The sequence below is a fragment of the Phascolarctos cinereus genome, unplaced genomic scaffold (assembly GCF_003287225.1).
Source record: "Phascolarctos cinereus isolate Bilbo 61053 unplaced genomic scaffold, phaCin_HiC Scaffold_726;HRSCAF=1367, whole genome shotgun sequence".
NCBI lineage: Eukaryota > Metazoa > Chordata > Mammalia > Diprotodontia > Phascolarctidae > Phascolarctos > Phascolarctos cinereus.
The window spans coordinates 89239088-89259027 of NW_027556098.1; positions in this window are offsets into that span (position 1 = coordinate 89239088).

Consider the following 19940-nt stretch of genomic DNA (forward strand, 5'->3'; position numbering starts at 1 on the left):
CAAATAATAATGTGGAGAGGAGGCACTCTAGCTTTACTTCTTTCATTGGGAAAGTTTCTAGTGTTTTCCCATTGCATATCTTGAATGCACTGTGGGGAAATATGCTAGTGTTTCCTCATGATAGTTTCTTGGTTTTAGATAATTTTTTTTTATCATATTAAAAAAGATCCTTCTGTGCTTTCCAGGGCTTTTAGCATAAAAAAGTGATATACTTTGTCAAAGGCTTTCTCTACATCTATTGATTTAATAGCAGGCAAGCCACCACTTCTGAAGAAGCATTTCTTAGAAAAGGAGATTTTATGCTTTTCTGTCAGCTATAGCTACCATGATACCACTTGCAAAGCCATTGAGAGGTTGCTTTGTCCTGCACATTTTTAGAGCATATTGTCAATGTCTAGAAGCATCCTTTGATAGACATCTTTGCAATTAGCACTGAGTTTGTTAAATAATGTCATGTATAGCCTTGTTCCTATAAAATATGAGAGGTACAATCTTTTATAAAGCTTCTCATAATGATACACTCTGAGGTTCTTTTTTTTTCCTCTTCTGAGACACTGAAATTCCAAATACATATAAGCAATATTATTAGGTGATTTGACTTGATTTTTATGAATGACTTCAGAGTTCCTCTAGTTTAATATGTATGTTTCCTAACATGGTGTCTGAATTCCTGGCAAGTCTAGGTATTTATATATATGAAAAAGTCAGTATTTTTGTGTAGTGGCTTTACCTTTCTACCTCACAAAATATCTGAAGGTGAAGTGATTGATAGGCCAATTCATGATCCCAAGATGGAATACTAAAAGTGTTCAAGGGAAGGCAGTGGGTTTCCTGTCAATATTGGTCTTCAATTGATCTGGAATGACCACTTGTCAGGTATCTTATCCAACAATAGGGGATAGATTAAACCCGTTGGTGCTTGTCCAACTTTGAGATTTGTTGTTACTGTGGTACTTGTGTGTAGTAAGATAACGGAGTTGGAGAGAAACGAAGAGAACTAGTTGCCTCTGGATTTTTTCCTCAATGGTCCCCCTTTAAAAGCCCAAGTACGGTGCTTACAGCATTTAAATAGATTGTCAGAAAAAAAGTCCCTCCTTTTTGAAACTTTCCTGCTTTGACTTTCATGACATTTCATTTTCTTAGTTTTCTTGTGGCCTACCAGTTTCTCCTTGGCTCTCTGTTTCCTTCTTTGCATATTCCTTCTCTCAGTGATTTCATCTATATCTGAGGCTCCAATGATCAATTCTATGCTGATGACTCAAATCTCAACGTCTAGGCCTTTTATCAGTGCTTCAGTCCTATATTTCCAATAGCCTACAGGACATCTTACCTCAAACCTAACATGTTCAAAGTAGAAATAATAATTTCCCCTCCAAACATGGCTTCTTTCCCCAACTCTCCCATTGTTAATCTTTTAGTCTAGAAGTCTTGGAGCCATCTTTGATCAACTCTTCTCTTTTATTCATCCATTATAATCAATCTGTTGCCAAGTCCTCTAGTTTCTTCCATTAAAATATTTGTTGAATTCACTCTTTTCTCTCCAGATCCCATGGTTACTACTTTCATCCAGGAGAATTAGATGACTATAATTCTTTTCTAGCTGGTCTCCTTGGTCCAAGCCCACCCCCTCCAATTTATGTTACTCCCTGGCTAATCTTCCTAAAATACAACTGTCATTGTGTCACTCCCCTGAAGCTTTTTATTTCCCACCAAATCAACTTTATTGTCCCTCCTTGACTTTCTTTAAAAAATTTAAAATACTACTTTCTGTTTTTAAATAGCCTAAAATTCACATTGTATTTCCTTCCCTTCCTCTCCCTTCTCCTCCCAGAAATCCATTTCTTAAAATAAATAATTTACCTGCATGACTTTCAAGGTCCTCTATGATCTCATCCAACTTAATATCTTCCACTATCTCCCAACATATATTCTCCATTGTCCTCAGGCAGACCTCCTCACTTGCCTCCAGACAAGTGATTCTTTTACTCGTGTTCTCTTTCTTCTCCTGGCAACGTCTTTCAGAGTCCAGCTCAAGTCTCACCTCTTCATGAAACCTTTTCGAAGTCTAAATCACGTTGTTTTCTATCTTTTCTGAACTGAGGTACTCTTGCGAGTGGAAACTTAATTATCTTTTTGTTTTATGTAGGTCAGGGGCATAATGGTGTAGGAGGAAAAGCCTCACTGGAGGTAGGAAGCCTGGGTTTGGATCTTGGATCCTATGCTTACTAATTTTTTTTCTCTTAGCCTCTCTAAGCCTTAGTTACCTCATCTGTAAAATAGAGGTAATACCATTTATGGTAAGGTCAGTGAGCATATAATTAAAATGTAGGGCTAGAAAGGAGGAAGATTTTTTTGTTGTTGGGTTGTTTTAGTCATGTACAACTCTTTGTGATCCTACTTAGGGTTTTCTTGGCAAAGGTACTGGAGTGTTTTGCCATTCTTCTTTAGCTCATTTTATAGATGAGGAACTGAGACAAACAGGGTAGGAGTGGGGTTTAAATTCTGCCTCTGAGGCTTACTAGCAATATGACCCTGCACAAGTCCCTTAACCTCTGTGTGCCTCAGAAAACTGCCAAGGGCTTATCTGTTAAGTCGTAGGTAGGTTGAAATGTGTGTTGGTGGAGGGATTTCCCTTTGCTGATGAAGTCATAGATTCTTTGTGTATTAATGCATATAATACTCCCGTGTGAGAAAAGTGTTACTCTCTACTAAAGAGAAGGGAGGATGACAACAATATGGCCCTATTTCCTCACCTTTCTTTAACATTCATTGAATCACAATTATTTGTTAAACACCTACTTTGGATGTAGAACTTCCCTGACCCTCCTCTTTGACTACATATCATAGCTTAAATATGACAGGACACAACAAATGTTATGAACAGAATCATACCCTTTGATCCCCAAATTCGTTATTTTGAATTAACAGATGACAAAAAGAAGAGCAAGCCATAAAAAAGATTTTTATAGCATCATATGTAATTGCAAAAAAATAAGTGTCCAATGGAGGTGGGAGGCAGTGGTTAAATAAACTGTAAAACATACATACAATGAAACTTTAGTATAAATAAAGTGGACAGGAAAAAGGTTTCCAAAGAAAGAACTGAATGAAATTAAGCCAAGCAGAAAATTCAGCATCAGAAGAATGGGATTCATACTGTTCTCCACAACAAGAATAGAAGTGAACAAGCCTGAAATGGACAAAGAAGCTGGGTAAGGAGCTGGAGGAAGTGATTGAACAGTGATTAAGACACTTTCTGCCTTGAAATCAATTAATACAAATGTAAAGTTACTAAGCAAGTTTGGTTGGCTGTATTTATATTTGATGTTAATCTTTTAATAAAACATTATAAAAAAACCACAGTTGAATTTCCTACTCCTCCAAGAAGGTGTCCATAACGAATGCAACCCATTCTACAAGTCACAGCATGCCTTTTACTCGGTGTAATCATAGACTTAAAAGTCTGTCTTCTGATACTATAATGATAGACAAAGTGATTTTATATTTCTTGAGTTCATACATTTCCTCTACTCTATTATATATCAAAGGTTCTCACAATTGGAAAGGACAGACTCCTTAAGGACAAAAGTTATCTGTTCTTTACAAGTATTCCAAGTGATTGATAAAGTTCTGTTTAGTTTGTTGGTTATCTTCTCTGGACAGTGCTTTACTTACTGGCTCTGTATCTTTAAGTCTTAAGCTTAAATGTATAATTGACATTCAGCAAACAATTGTTTCCTCTGTATACTTAAGAGACTCAGATATTTTTAACTCTCCTATATATTAAGTGCAATTGCTAAAGAGGGGTATTCCATACCTCTCAAGCCCAAGTATTATAACTAACAATATGCTCTGTATTCTGAAAGTAGAGTGGTAAATTATTTTTTAAACACTGATTATATACTAGACACTCTGTGAGCATGGGAATTTGAATTAATGCAAAAAAAAGGTTAATGTCTGGGGCAGCATGTTGGTGCACTGGATAGTGCACCGGCCGTGGAGTCTGGAGGACCTGAGTTTAAATCCGACCTCAGATATATAACACTCATTAGCTGTGTGACTCTGGGTAAGTCACTTAACCTCAATTGCTTCACCCCCCCCAAAAAAAAAGTCTATCCTGGAAGAGCTTCCATTCCAATGGAAGAATGAGTGTCAGAGTGCCCCTTCCACCTTTGGACATGCCATTAGAGTGACTGAGCCAGCAATAAATAATGCATCCATCTGGGAGTTAGACAAACTCGATATACTGAGGAAAGATGGTTTCAGAGAACTTAACATCATCATGCCTTTTTTTAGGGTGGAGAAAAGTACAGCTGTGAATAATACAAAAGCATTGATTCCCAGAACCCAGCAAAGAGTTATACCTGAGGGTTACTTCATGAGGGCTTCACAAAAGGGAGAAAAGGATAGCTAGTGATGTGACTTACCCCTTTGTCATATGTTTCCTCTCAGGTTGAGCCCACTTTCCCCAACAGACCCTGTGTGTAATTGTGGGAAAATTGGGGGGGAGTGTAATAGTTTAATAAATAACTCTAATTAAAAGCTAATGAACTCTGACTGGCTAACTGATAATCAGTTGGGAGCACAGAAAATGGGGCTCATGAGCAACAGTACCGGAAATCCTCTTTCTTCCTCCAGCTCTTCATAATTATCCTAGATTGTTGTTTTTGTTGTTCACCTTTCAGTTCTCAAGAGGACCAGTGGTGTCATGAGGGTGATGTCTTGACATATGCGTGAATTGGATTTCAATGAGATAGGGCTGGGCAAAGTCATCAGTCTCACTCTCTCCTCCAGAGTCATCGAGTCCAGCGGCATGACAAAGGCCAAGATGACTGGCCCCAATTATCCTAAACCCCTGGGGGGAGAAGTAGTCAGCCACCCTCTGGAGATGTGACTCACCAGTGCTAGTGGGAATCTGCAGAGTACCCCCAGAGTGGATGCTATACTAACCAATGGGAAGCAGTGAGGTGACAAGCCTAACTAACAATATGTGGAAATAACCCCAGTGAATTTGTCCAAGGTATTGAGTTGTTCCAGCACTGGGATTTTCCACATAGAAGTTACATGATCAGTTGTTGGGGATGTCACAGAAGGGGTTTCTGTTCAGGTTCAAAGTAGATTGCATGACCTCTGAAGCCTCTTCCATCTGTGAGATTCTATGATTCACTCAAGGGGATATAGATATTGATCTTCTGCAGCGTCTTTAGAAAGGCGTATCTGGAATATAACACTCAGCCTTCAGCAAACATTTATTAAACATTTACCAAGTGTCAGACACTGAGCTAAATGCTGAGCATGAGAAAAAATAAATAAGAGCTAATCCTTGCCTTCAAATGGATAGTATAGCAAGGGAGACAAGGCATACAAATAGCTATCACACGAGATGGACTATAAGAAAGAGGCAAGGACAGTGTTAGCCACAGATACCAGCAGATATTATGGCTTACCTCACTTATCTTTGGGGAGTCCATGGTATGGATGATCTGAAGGTGAACAGTGAGAGAAAGCTGGAAAGATAGGTTGGGGAAAAATAGTGGAGGGCTTACACCATATTTGTTGAGTGTGTAAAGGATGGGCCACCTATTGTATATGGAAACAGAGTCTTAAAGGGTGGGATTGAAGAAGAGAGTATTGTGATTAGAGTCTTCAGTTTTGCAACATGATACCCTAGCCCCACTCTCTCAGGGCCAGGACAGTGCATATCTGTCCCTCTTGGTTCCAGGGGATAACCCTATGGGGATTAGAACGTCTCTTTTCCACTGGCATCAGCTTGAGCCCCTGTCATTACCTTGTTGTTAGGGACCGAAACCCCCCAATTCCACTTACCCACTTAACATTGATGAGCTTTCATGAAGTAATGTGTATTTCAAAGATATAGAAAGAACAGAAATGCACACATTTCTCCCCAGCACTTTCGGAGCACACTCTCCCCTACAACACCTTGGTCTCTGGGAGAATGGAATAAGCTCACGTCTTAGCTCAGTTAGCATATAGCATGTGTTCCACCAAATTCACGTCCAAAGACTACATTTCTTCTGGATAAATTCTCATCTTAGCTTTCCGTGGTATGGATACAGAAAACTATTCCTTGCTCCTTGGGACACTGATGCCTGGAATTCAGGGGTGCTGAGTTGATTTGGGATTTTCTTGGCAAATATAGTGGTTTGCCATTTCCTTCTTCAGCTTGTTTTGCAGATGAGGAAATTGAGGCAAACAGGGTTAAGTGGCTTGACCAGGGTCACACAGTTAGTAAGTATTTGAGGCCAGAATTGAACTGATGAAGATGAGTCTTCCTGACTTCAGGCATGGGATTCTATCCATACAACCGTCTAGCTGCCCTGAAACACATATGCTATGTGATCTTTTGGCAAGTCAATGTCAACTCTGCCAAAAGGATTTTATAATATAGTATTATTTTATCTAAATATTTATTTAGATATTATTAGATACCATGTTATCAAACATTTTAGATGTCATTTATCTAAAAATTTATTTTGATATTATTAAATATTATAGTATTAGAGATTTTAGATATTAAATATTATTTTGTTGAAAATATTTATATAAATATTTTAGATATTAGGTACTATGATATTAAACATTTTAGATATTAGATATTATTTTATGTAATTATTATTACATGCTATGGCATTACACATTTTAGACATTTGATATTTTATTTATTATTTTATCAAAATATTTATATATTAAGTAGCATGGTATTCAACATTTAAATACATATTTAGGAGCTAATATTTGGGATCCGCAACAGAGACAAGATTTCAGATACCTTATTTTTGTGGCAAAATATAGACTCATCCCTATTTCAGGAGTTACTCTTTAAATGTTAATTGAGTGTCTACATGGGTTAGAGCATCATGCTTAGAGACTGGAACTAAAACCCCCAATGCAAGATTGGGCAAAAAAATGAAGAGGTTGGGCCAAGTCTTTACTAGTTTAATGGGCATGTTTTAAATTTTTTGACCAAACCTACTTATAAAATTTTTTAATCATTAGGTATATGCCAGTGGATAAGCCTGTGTTCATAGAGAACACTCACTTTAAAAAGACTAAATGCCTCTTTGTAAGATGGGGGTGAAAAGTGACCTTTCCTTTCCTTTCCTTCCCTTCCCTTCCCTTCCCTTCCCTTCCTTCCTTCCCTTCCCCTTCCTTCCTTCCCTTCCCTTCCCTTCCTTCCCTTCCCTTCCTTCCTTCCCTTCCTTCCCCTTCCCTTCCTTCCCTTCCCTTCCTTCCCTTCCCTTCCCTTCCCTTCCCTTCCCTTCCCTTTCCCTTCCCTTCCCTTCCCTTCCCTTCCTTCCTTCCCTTCCCTTCCCTTCCTTCCCTCCTCCCTTCCCTTCCCTTCCCTTCCCTTCCCTTCCTTCCTTCCTTCCCTTCCCTTCCCTTCCCTTCCCTTCCCTTCCCTTCCCTTCCCTTCCCTTCCCTTCCCTTCCCTTCCCTTCCCTTCCCTTCCTTCCCTTCCCTTCCTTCCCTTCCTTCCCTTCCCTTCCCTTTCCTTTCCTTTTTTTGGTGAGGCAATTGGAGTTAAGTGACTTGCCCAGGGTCACACAGCTAGTAAGTGTTAAGTGTCTGAGGCTGGATCTGAACTCAGGTCCTCTTGACTCCAAGGCCAGAGGTCTATTCACTGTGCCACCTAGCTGCCCCAAAAATGACTTTTTTCATGTAGAAATATTTACAAGGGACTGAATTGGGTAACTAGGAATGGATTTAGCATATAGGATTCCCAAATCTTCTGTTTTTCCTCTAAAGGCCATTTCTAATGACCATGACCATGACGATTTCTGTACCTGCACTAGAAACCTTAGAAAATTCAATGAAGTTTTTGCTAGTACAATGGACTTTCCATTTGTTTCTGCTTTTTTCTGGTTATTCAGTGGACTTGCTTATAGGAGGCAGTGTGATACCATGATAAAGTGCAGGATCAGGAATCAGGAAATGTGGGTTCTAGTTTTGGATTGGACACTAAACAAGAAGGCAGACAGAGGAAAGAGCTTTGGCTCCGGAGTCAAAGACTTGTGTTGAAATGTTGGCTGTATAGCAGGGCAACAGGCTGGTCACCCTGTGTGACCTGGAGGCAAGTCACAGTCTCTCTGGGACTCAGTTTCCTCATATATAAAAAAAAGGTTAGACTAGATGACCTCTGAGGTCCCTTCTAGCTCTAGATGAATGATCCTATGGTTTGATTTCAAAACTTGGCTCTGCTACTTTTTAGGCAAGTGACCTTGGGCAAGTCGCTTAATTCCCTGGATCTCAGTTTCCTCATATGTAAAATGAGGGTTTTTAAAAAATTATTTTTTCACAATTACATGTAAGAACAATTTTTAACATTTTTTTGAGTTCCAAATTCTCTCTCTCCCTTCCACCCTTCTCCCCTCCCTAAGAAGTCAAGCAATTTGATATAATTAAACATGTGCAATTGTGCAAAACATTTCCATATTAGTTGTGTTGTGAAAGAAAGCAAAAATTAAAAACAAACAAACAAACAAACCAGGGGCAACTAGGTGGTGCACTGGATAGAGCACTGATCCTGGAGTCAGGAGGACCTGAGTTCAAATCTAGCCTCAGACACTTGATGCTTACTAGCTGTGTGACCCTGGGCAAGTCACTTAATCCCATTGCTTAGCAAAAAAAAAAAAGAAAAAGAAAAAAGAAAAAACAAAACAACACAAACAAAAACAAAACAACAAACCACAAAAAATTAGTATGCTTCAATCTGCATTCAGACACCAACAATTCTTTCTCTGGATATGGATAGCATTTTTCATCAAGAGTCCCTTGGAACCATCTTGGATCATTGTATTGCTGAGAATAGCCAAATCCTTCATAGTTGATCATCATGTGATATTGCTGTTTTTGTGTCCAATGTTCTCCTGGTTCTGCTCACTTCATTTTGCATCAGTTCATAAGATTTTAGGACATGACTTTTTTTTTTTGTGGCAATTGGGGTTAAGCGACTTACCCAGAATCACACAGCTAGCAAGTGTCTGAGGACAGATTTCAACTCAGGTCCTCTTGACTCCAGGGCTGGTGCTTTATCCACTGCACCACCTAGCTGCCCCAGGACATGACTTCTGAGGTATCTTCTAATTCTAAATCAATTATTCTAAATCATATAATTTCTCTGAGTTTTTAAAAGACTCAAATATTGCCTTTAAGTGTCTTGTCACTTATTAGGGAAATTATGCATAGAATCACGGACTTTAAAGTAGGATAGGACACTGGGGGTTATCTAGTTCAAATCTCTCTGAATATGAATTCCCTCTACAATACTGCTGACAACTAAGAAGTACAGTGCAATGGAGGCATTCTCAAAGTGTGGTCCGAGGACTCCTGGGGGTCCTGGAGACTCTTTCAGTGCTTTCTTGAGGTCAAACTATTTTTATAATAATACTAAGATGCATTCATTTCCATTATGGTAAGTATCGATGGAAATAATGCATGCTAACAAAACCTCTTTGGAAGGTTCTTCAATAATTTTTAAGAGTTTAAAGGGATCCTAAGGCCAAAAAGTTTGAGGCCTCTGGTGATGTGGATTGAGCTCTGGACTTAGAGTCAGGAAGACTTGGGTTCAAATCCCATTTAAGACATTTATTAGTTGCCTGATCTTGGCTGAGGTATTTAATTTTCTGGCCTTCAGTCTTATCTGTAAAGTGAGGAGTAGATTTGATGTGTGAGGTTTCCTTAAGCTCTATGTTTTAACTTATATTTTGCTGAAGATAAACAGAAAAGGGAGCCCATTAGTTCCTGAGGCAGCCCATTCACTCTCATTGTTAATGTGGAAGAAAAATTCTGCACTTGGTGTTTCAACCAAAGACAGTCTGAGACAATTTATTATACAAGCATTTCCTCAGAGATCTGAATGGGCAAAGTTTCCCGGATAACTGGAATTCTCTCTCCCTCAAGCAAGTTCTTCTTACATTTTATAGCAATCCTTAAAATAAAAGACAAAATCCCACTGCAAAGTGAAACAAAAGCACACAGTTTAAATTTAGTTAGAAATTTTTTTTTAAATTTACCAAGTAGAATTGTAACAATACTATCACATGCTCTCACCTCTGGAGAAAATAGCTTCCTGGAAACCAATCTCTCCCTCTTTAACTATTCTAGAATTTCAATCTGGACAAAGGTAAATGAAGAGACACTTTTTCATGATTGAATTAATCAATGACATTTCCACTCTCAATTTATTTACATAAGTAATTCCATGTCTCTTAGGCTGCCTTCTTGGAATTAAGTCATCTCTTCAAGGAAGAATGATTAGGTCTTTGATGCAAGTGAGTCCAAGGATTTTGGACTAGGAAAGGGTCATAATATGATTTCTTAATAGTTTATGACATAACCGAAGCCTTAATGCTACATTTGCCAAAGAGGCAGCATAGGGTATGGGGAGCCAGCTGGACTTGAAGCTAGTAGTTTTGAATTTGTTTTCCAATTGACTCTTATCACCCCTTCCCCCCCACCCAGACTTCCCCTCCTTTTTTTTCCAACAAGAATTGCACTCATCCTCAGTTAGCCAACAAGTATTTACTATATTCCTATTATGTATCAGGAGCCATACTGAGAGTCAAGGATTAAAAAGAAAAACCAAATTACAGTTCCTGTCCTCAGGGAGCTCATTTTATCAGGGGGAGACAAAATTTAAGCAATGATATTTATACAAGATATTTGCAGTGTAAAGAGGAGGTAATTTCAGAAGCCAGGCACTAGAAGTGGCTGGGTGGAGAGGGAAGGACCATGAGAGGCTTCTTGAAGAAAGTGATGAGTCTAGAAGGAAGCCAGAAGGCAGAGGTGAAGAGGGAGAGAGGGAGAAAGCCAGGGAAAAGGCAGAGAGTTTGGAGAGAGTGTCAGGAGATAGAGCCTCGTGTCCAGGAAAAGGCAGCAAGGCTAGCGTTGCTTGACTATAGAGGGCAGAGAGGGGAATAAAGTGAAAGGTAGGAAGTGGCCAGACTGTGAAGTGCTTTAAAAGCCAAATGGAAGATTTTATATTTGATCCTGTACTTGTGAAGTTAATTTAAAAAAATTCAAATACAGTAGACTGCAAGGTGTGTGGTTTTTAAAGATTAAAATGGAGAGCAATCTGGAATTATGCCCAAAGGGTTATTAAACTACCTACACCCTTTGACCCAGCAATACCACTACTTGATCTATTTCCAAGTATGATTAGGGGAAAAGGAAAAGAACCTGTATGTTCTAAAATATTTGTGGTGGCAAAGAACTGGAAGTTGCAGGGATGCTCATCAATTGGGGGATGGCTAAAAAAGTTGTGGTATATGATTGTGATGGAATACTATTGCACTGTAAGAAATGATAAGCTCAATGACTTTAGAAAAATATGGAAAGACTTGCATGAAATAATGAAGAGCAAAATGACCAGAACCAAGAGAGTATCATATGCATTAACAGCAATGTTGTTTTAAAACAACGTTGAGTGAATAAGTTATTTTGTCTAGCATAAATATCCAAATTAACTACAAAGGACAAATGAAGAAAGACAATATCTGCATTCAGAGAAAGAACTGATAAACAGATGTATGTATAGGATAATTTTACATATATACGCTTATTTATGTCTAATGGTGACTATTTCTAGAGGGAGGGTTGGGGAGAGAAGAAAAAAAGAAAAATATTGTGACGATTATATTGATTATTTGAAAGGAATAGCAAGTCATGCATAGTAGATTTGCAGTTTCATGTATAATCATCTTTTTATTGTACTATGTTATAGAAATGCTTGTTTTATTCCATAAATTAAAAATAAAATAAAAATTCAAATAGAAAACTTTATATTTATCCTATTAAATTTACTCATTCAATTCTGCTCTTCATTCCAGCCTGCCAAAATCTTTGTGGATGTGGATTGTCATTCTGTGTGTTGCCTCTCCTCTTACTTTCCTATCATCTGCAATTTTGAAAAGTAAATCTTCTATGATTTCATCTGATTTGTTGATAAAAGTGTTGAACAGAAGAAGGCAAAAAAAAAAAGAGTCCCCTGGGACACTTCACTGGAGACCTTCTTTCATTTTGACATCAACACACTAATGATAATCAACATAGTTTGGGTACAGTCATTCAACCAGTTTGGAATCCACTTAAACTTTACCCAGCTAACTTTTCTGAAAGAGGAGAATGAGAGTCTTTGTTAAATGCTTTGCTGACATTTAAGTTTTTACTCTGTTTAGAGAACTCTTCTTGTCTACTTCCTAGAGACTTCAGTACTTCATAATTTCCTCAATGTGGATATTTTCTTCTATGCCTTCTTTTCATTCTTTGCAAGTCTTGTCCATGTCCTTTCATATATTCTGTATTGGGGGTCCACCCAAAGTGCTGGAGACCTTTTCACTAGGTCTTCTAACGTTCCATGAGAGGTATTAGTTTTAAACTATCCTGTCATCCCTTTATCTCATGCTATGATCTTCTTGTCTCTTTTTCCTTATCCACCATCATCTGGATAATATCTTTTAACCAGTCCTTATGCTTAAGTCATCATTGATAATGTGATACAGGTTAGTTAGTCTCACCATTTGCCACTTCATTACTCCTAGGATCACAGAATTTGAGAGCTGGAAGAGACCTCAAGAGCCACTGAGTCCAACTCAATCTCCACTATAACATATCCAACAACTGGATTATCTGGCTCTGCTTGATGACCTCCAAGGATGGGGAGCTTCACACCTGCTGAGGCAGTCCATTCCACTTTCAGATGGCTCTAATTGTTAGGAAGGTTTTCCTGATATCAAGCCTATGTTTGCTTCTTGCCAGCTTCTACCCCTTGCTTCTAGCTCTGTCCTCTAGGCCCCAATCTCTCTTCTGTGTCAGAGCACCTCAGATACTTGAAAACAATTATTATGTCCATCGTCATCCTTCTTTGCTCTAGGTTACACATTCTCAGATCCTTCATCAATCCTCACATGAGGTAGACTCAAGGCAGGGCCTGATATGTTGTTGTTCAGTCGTTTTTCAGTCATGTCCAACTCTTCGTGATTCCATTTGGGGTTTTCTTGGCAAAGACACTGGAGTGGTTTGCCATTTCCTTCTCCAGCTCATTTTACAGATTGAGGAACTAAGGCAAACAGGGTTAAGTGACTTGCCTATGATCACATAGCTAGTAAGTGTCTGAAGTCAGATTTGAACTCACGAAGAGGAGTCTTCCTGACTCTAGGCCCAGTACTCCATCTACTGCACCACCTTGCTTCTCCATGGTATGTAGCAAGCATATAAGGAATGCTTGCTTGTTAATGGACTGTTTGACCACTCATTAGGTATGACATATAGACTCTTGTTGTTTAGTTATAAGTTGGCCTGTCTCTGCAGTCCCTTTCCATTCTGAGACTTTTTGATTCTGTGTTCTTCAGGTTCTGTCCAAGGTAAGCCAGCTCAACTGCATATTATTCCATTGACTTTGGATCTTCTAGTGTTCCTGATTTGAAGTCTTAAAACAGTGCTGTGCACTCTTATCATCTACTCATTTATCTTTAGTTTAAAGTCCTCATTAGCTACTTTTGCTTATCCTTTCTAGTACATAGATCACTATAATAATCTCAAGAAAAATAAGGGCCGAAAAGATCACGGTAACTCCACAAGAGAACTACAAAATATTAGAATTCCAAAGAGATATCACTAAATAGGTGCTTAGTGCTTTCATGTCTCTATTGGCTCACTTTAAGGAGTAGAACCTTTTTTTCCCCTTTTTGGTTCAGACAAGAGAACAAGGAAATAAACTTTTGCTAAGGATCTATTATGCTAAGCACTTTTACAAATATTATTTCATTTGATCCTCCCAACAAACCTGTGAGTTAGGTGCTATTATTATTCCAATTTTACAGCTGAGGAAACCTAAAGAGGAAAGGGAAAGGGAAGAAGTACTTATATAGTACCTACTATGTGACAGGCACCTTGCTAAGTGCCTTATAATTATTATCTCATTTAATCTGAACTGAGACAGAAGTTAAGTGACTTGCCCAGGGTCACACAGATAGTAAGTGACTGAACTCAGATCTTCCTGAATCTAGGCCCAGTGCTCTATCCCTTATGCCATCTAGCTGCCCTTAGGCTTGTGATTTTATTGATGTGGAGGACTCCCAGTGAGGGAAGTTCCTTTACCAATGTAGGTCCACATACTTGCTCTCCTGTGGGCATTGAAAGGTTAAGTGACTTGGTGCTGTCCATCAGGCAACATAATTGGTTGACTTCATTTGATACTGTGGATGGGATCTAAATTTTGGGTCTAAATTATTATCCTTTCTCTGGGTTTGAGAGGAAGAGTCAACAGCAGGCCTTCTCCTAGTTTCTTTCATTGCTGTGATGCTCCCCTGTATGTAGAGTCTTGGAGAGAAATGAAATTATGTCTAAGCACATGTGTGTATGTGACTGGGTATACTCCCTTATCTACTTTCTTAATTACTTGACTGTTGACAATACTCTTAGCTGGTTATAACTCTTTGGTCGATGCTGCAAGTGTGGTTTTGAGTGAGTTAATCAGCTAGTAGGTATTATTTCGATTGGGTAGTAGTAGAACAGAAAGGGCATCAGATTTTGATTCAAAGGATTTTGGTTCATATCTTGGCTTTTCATCCCTCTTGTTCAACCCTGACCAAGTCAATTAACCTTCTTGGATACCAATTTTCTCATACATAAAACAAAGAGATTGCACCAGAGTAGATGATTGGTAATGTCTCTTCTAGTTCTATATCCTATGATCTGTGAAGTTTGGCTTACTCATAACAATTTGTTTGTTTACAGAAATTCCATGGCAACTATTAGAAATGAAGGGAAAAACAGGAAATGCTAACATTAGTAGCTAGCTAGAACCACACTTCCTTTTCACTGATGGCAAAATGAAAGGACTATTTGTGAAGCACTGGGTTCAGTAAGGATAGGGTGTGCTGGAGCCAGATCCTACTAGCTCAAGAAAGTGGATTATTAAATTTTCAGTGTTAGCATTTATACTTTGCAAATTGGTAAATGCTAGAAATTGGGGTTTGATTTATTGTTCTGTTGACTTTTTAGGCTTAAGAAAATGATGGAGAAAATGCCAATAATGCGAATTACTCTTAAAAATGTGTCATGCATGCTTTTCCCCCCTGGAAAGCTGGTTGCTAAATATTTACTAGAATACCCTTCATAAGGGTCCTAGAACTGTTCATACTTTACATTTATTACAGGGTTATCTCTGCACTTTCAATCCAGGGCCCTCAACCATAAGGTGCTTGGCAAGTGAAGGCTTGGTCCTTCCTATTGAAAATAGAATTTGTGGTTTTAGAGACTTTATTCCTTAAGAGAATGTTAATGTTATACAACTATGATTCTGGCCAGTCAATTCTAGATGGGTCTGGGTGAAAGAAAATAAGCATTTGATCCAGCATTTATTGATTAAAATTAATTTATTGATTTACTACATGTAAGGTACAATGCTAAGTGTGGGGGACGTGATGATAAAAATTAAACAATTCTTGCCCTCCAGAAAACCTTTCTCCTGGAATAGTGAAGTTGTTTTCTTACTTCACTATAGCTAGAGCAATGACTTTGGAGAAAGACTTCTTTCTCTTTGTTGTCCACAACCAAGCTGGAGTAAAGGGGAGATGCATCAGAGAGAATTTCTGCTGAGGGAATTCCTTTAACCTTGAATATTAAGACCTTTTGGAGTTAGAGGTTTTCGGGCAGGAAGGTGTCTTAAAATGTTTTATTATTTTATTTTTATACTGTTGTTATTTCCTAATTTTTTTCTAATATTTTCCTAATAATTTATACCACTCTCTCAACTCTCCCTTGAAACGACATACAGATAAGCAAAACAAATCAACACATTGACCTTAGTTGAGAAGGTATGCCCCATTTTACACGTACAGTGTGGATAGAGTACTAGACTTGGAGTCAGGTAGACTTGAGTTCAAATTTAGTCTCGGCTATCTATGAACCATATGACCCTGAGCAAGTCACTTAACTTATCTGTCTCAATTTCTTCAATTGTTAAACAGAATAATAATAGCGCCTACCTTACAGGGTTGTTGTGAGGACAAAATGAGCTAATGTTTGTAAAATACTTTGCAAACCATAAAGTGCTATATAAATATTAGATTAATTATTATTACTGTTATTATTATTATGTTTGACATGGTATTCCCTATTCTGTGCCTACAGTTTATCACTTCTCTACTAAGAAGCAAGAAGCATTGGTATTTCACCATCAGTCCTTTGAAACCATGAATAGTCACTACATCAGAGTTCAAAAATCTGAAATTGCTCAGTGTTGTTTTCTTTTATGTTCTTGAATCATTGTGCAAATTTTTGTAACCAGATAGGTTTACTTCACTCTGCAACAATTTGTACAGGTTCTCCCAAGTTTCCTAAATTCTTCACATCTGTTGTTTTAATGGTACTAAAATATTTTATTATACTTACATGCCACAATTTATTTAGCTCTTTCCCAGTTGATAGGTACTAATGTTCCTCTTTGCTATTTTAAAAAAAGTGTTGTTACAGACTTTTGTGAATATATGAGATCTTTCCCTCTGTTTTTGAATGGCAAAGGATATATATGCTTTGGAGTGGTATTGCTTGGTGAAAGGGTTTGACTTTGCTAGTATAATTCCAAATTCATTTCCAAAATGGTGGGATGAATTCATATCTCTACTAGTGGTGCATGGTGTTTCCCCATAGTTCTTCCAGTGTTCACTATTTTTGTTTTCTGTCATCATTGCCAACCTGATGTGCACAAAGTGAAACCTCAGAATTTTTGATATTTGCATTTCTCTTATTGTTAATTATTAGCAGCTTTATTTTTTTTTATATGGTTGTTGATAGTTAGCATTTCTTCTTTAGCAAAATATTGGTCCTTTGGTCACTTATCTACTGGGAATGGTTCATATTACCATTCTGGTTTAGATAACATCATTTACAAAGCCACTCCCAGCATGTCACTGACTGTTTATGGCTATATGCAGCTCCCCCATGGGTATTTGCTGGACATTTATTCCCTCTTTAAAATTGATTTTAAAAACTGAGTTTTCTCAGATTAAAGAATATAATAATACTAACATAGCTAGAATTTACACAGAACTTCAAGGTTTGTAAAGTGCTTTACATATATTAACTTATTTGATCCTCACAACAACGCTAAGTGGTAGGTGGTATTATTATCTCCATTTTACAGATGTAGAAACTGAGGCACAGAGAAGTTAAATGACTTGCCCAAGGTCACAAAGCTGGTGTCTGAGGCAGGCTTTGAACTCAGGTCTTCCTGACTCCAAGCCTCACACTCTATCCACTGTTCTACCTTTTATCAGTTAATAGATTTTGAGCCTTATCTGTTACTAGATTTTTGGAAGGAAACTGATGGAATACTCATTCAGTTAGAATTTATGGGGTGGGTTCTTTTCCCCAACTTACTTCCCCATGCTTCTACTAAGGTTATTTAAATATTCAGTGAGCTGTGTGTTCATCACTGAGTCTTCTTGCTCAGAGTATAATAATGGTTATGTTAGCAGTAGCAGCCTGGTTTGGGTGTATTTTGACTAACACCATGGTTTCACTCCTCCTCCTTCTCCCAACAAACACACACAGGACATATACAGAGTTTTATATACTTGTCTTTTATCTCCACCACAGTAGAAGCTCTTGAAGGTACAGGCCCAGGGGTGGGGAAACTGTGGCCTTGAGGCTGCATGTGGCCCTCTAGGTCCTCAAGCGTGGCCCTTTGACTGAATCCAAACTTCACAAAAATGGATTCAGTCAAAGGGCTGCTCTTGAGGACCTAGAGGCCCACATGTGGCCTTAAGGCTGAAGGTTCCCTACCCTGTGGCTTTTGACTCATTCAACTTTGTACCCCTAAGGGCCTTTGAAAACCCGAGTCTGTTAAAGAGAAGCAATGAAGCGGTTTCTACCACCCATACCTCTATGAGACATACCTTGGGGACATTCGTTGTTCTGTCATGGAGTCAGGACACTTGGGTTTGAAGGCTAGTTCTGATAGTTGCTAATTGTATGACTGGGGCTATCTGTTCTGAGAAGGTTCCATAGATTCACCAGACCACCAGAGATCCATGGCACAAAAAAAGAGTAAGAACCTCAGTTTCTTCAGCTACAAAATAGGAATGATAACACTTGCATTCTCTACCTTACTTGGGTATTGTAAGGAAATTTGTCTCCTACTTGTAATAAAGTGCTTTAGAGATGTACAATTTTAGTTCAAGGCTTGAATCAAGCTTCACCTCTTTCCTACTTGAGGCCTTTCCTAATCTCTCTACTTGTTAGCATCTTCCTCCTGTAACCAGAAAATTACTTTGTGTGTATTCTATATTGATTTATCTGTATACGTATTGGTTTCCCCACAGCCCAGTATAATGTAAATTCCTTGAATGAGAGTAACATTTCATTTTTTTTGTCTTTTTAGTCTCAGTGCCCAGGAGAGTACCTGGAACATAGTAGGTACTTACCAATGCTTGTAGAATGAATGAATGAATAAATGAATGAATGAATGGAAGAAATACTCTAAAAGACTTCGTGTGCAGCCATTTTCCAGGTACTCTGTAGAGTACCTGGAACATTGAAGAAAAATGATAATATTCTGCAGAATTTCTCAGTCACACTGTCGTTGCACATTGCCAAAGTTTGGGTATGTTTCTGAATACTTTAGTGTCTTTATTTTTGAACAGATATTTCTTAGTACAGTGCATGGTACCTAGTAGGTGCTTAATAAATGCTTGTAAACTTGTTGGTGCTACAATCTAGAGTTGAGAACTGAAAAAGACCTTAAAGATCATTTAGTTCAAATCCCTCATGTTACAAAGGAAGAAACTAAGTCTTGGAGAAGGCAAGTGGCTTGTCTAAGATCACATACGTAGTCAGTAGCATAGCCTGGCTTCAAACATGAGTCTTCTGATGCCAAATCCAGTGCTATGTCTATGACACTGGACATGCTGCCTTTGACCTTTTGCGTACTAATTTTCTGAGATTAGTGCAGTTGATAGATGGTTATATAGGACTGGACTGGAGGTTAAGAGTTCTGGGTTCTAATACCAGCTCTGCTATTTACTTGCTGTGTGACCTCTTACTTCCCACATCTCTCAATGAGGAGTTTGAATTAGAAGGTCTTTGAGATTTGTTCCAAACTAAAGCACACAGAAATTTATCACTTTTTTTTTTTTTGGTGAGGCAATGGGGGTCTCTAGACTTTTTTTTTTTTTTAGGCAACTGGGGTTTAGTGACTTGCCCAGGGTCACACAACCAGTATAAGTGTCAAGTGTTTGGTCTGAGGCTGGATTTGAACTCAGGTCCTCCTGACTCCAGGGCCAGTGCTCTATCCACTGCACCACCTAGCTGCCCTGAAATTTATCACTTTTAAAGCAAAAAAATTCTAATTGCACATGTACTGCCTATGTAAGGTGCTTCTGTTCACGTGGGTTGTCTAAAAGCAGCTCATGGGAAAGGATGAAGAGAGCTTCAAGGAGGGCAAGGACTGTCTTTTGCCTTTTTTTTTGTGTCCCCAGAACTTAACACAGTACCTGGCACATAGTAGGTGCTTAATAAATGTTTAGAATTGAATTATTGAATTAAATATCTTTGGAATCTTGCTCACTCACCCCTCTCCAAGGGAGACTTTGATTCCTGTCTGCAGGGGATCAGGAGAAAGGACTGTGGCTGGCTGTTCTTTTCTACTGTGGGCGAATGGGATACCAGACTAGAATTAGATCTCTCTGGTCCTTCAAACATTTTTGGACTAGGTATATGATTTTTTGGGTTCAAAAGCAACCAAGCAACTAAGCTTTCCTGGTTGATATACCTTTAGGAAGGGTATTCTAATCCACCTGTGGTCTTCAGCTACTTTGATCTGGGAAACAGAACACAAGAAAATGGAATTGCACGTTCCCCTTCCCCGCTTTAAACTTTAAAGGACTGATATCTAGTCAGCCCATGTAAACAAAATC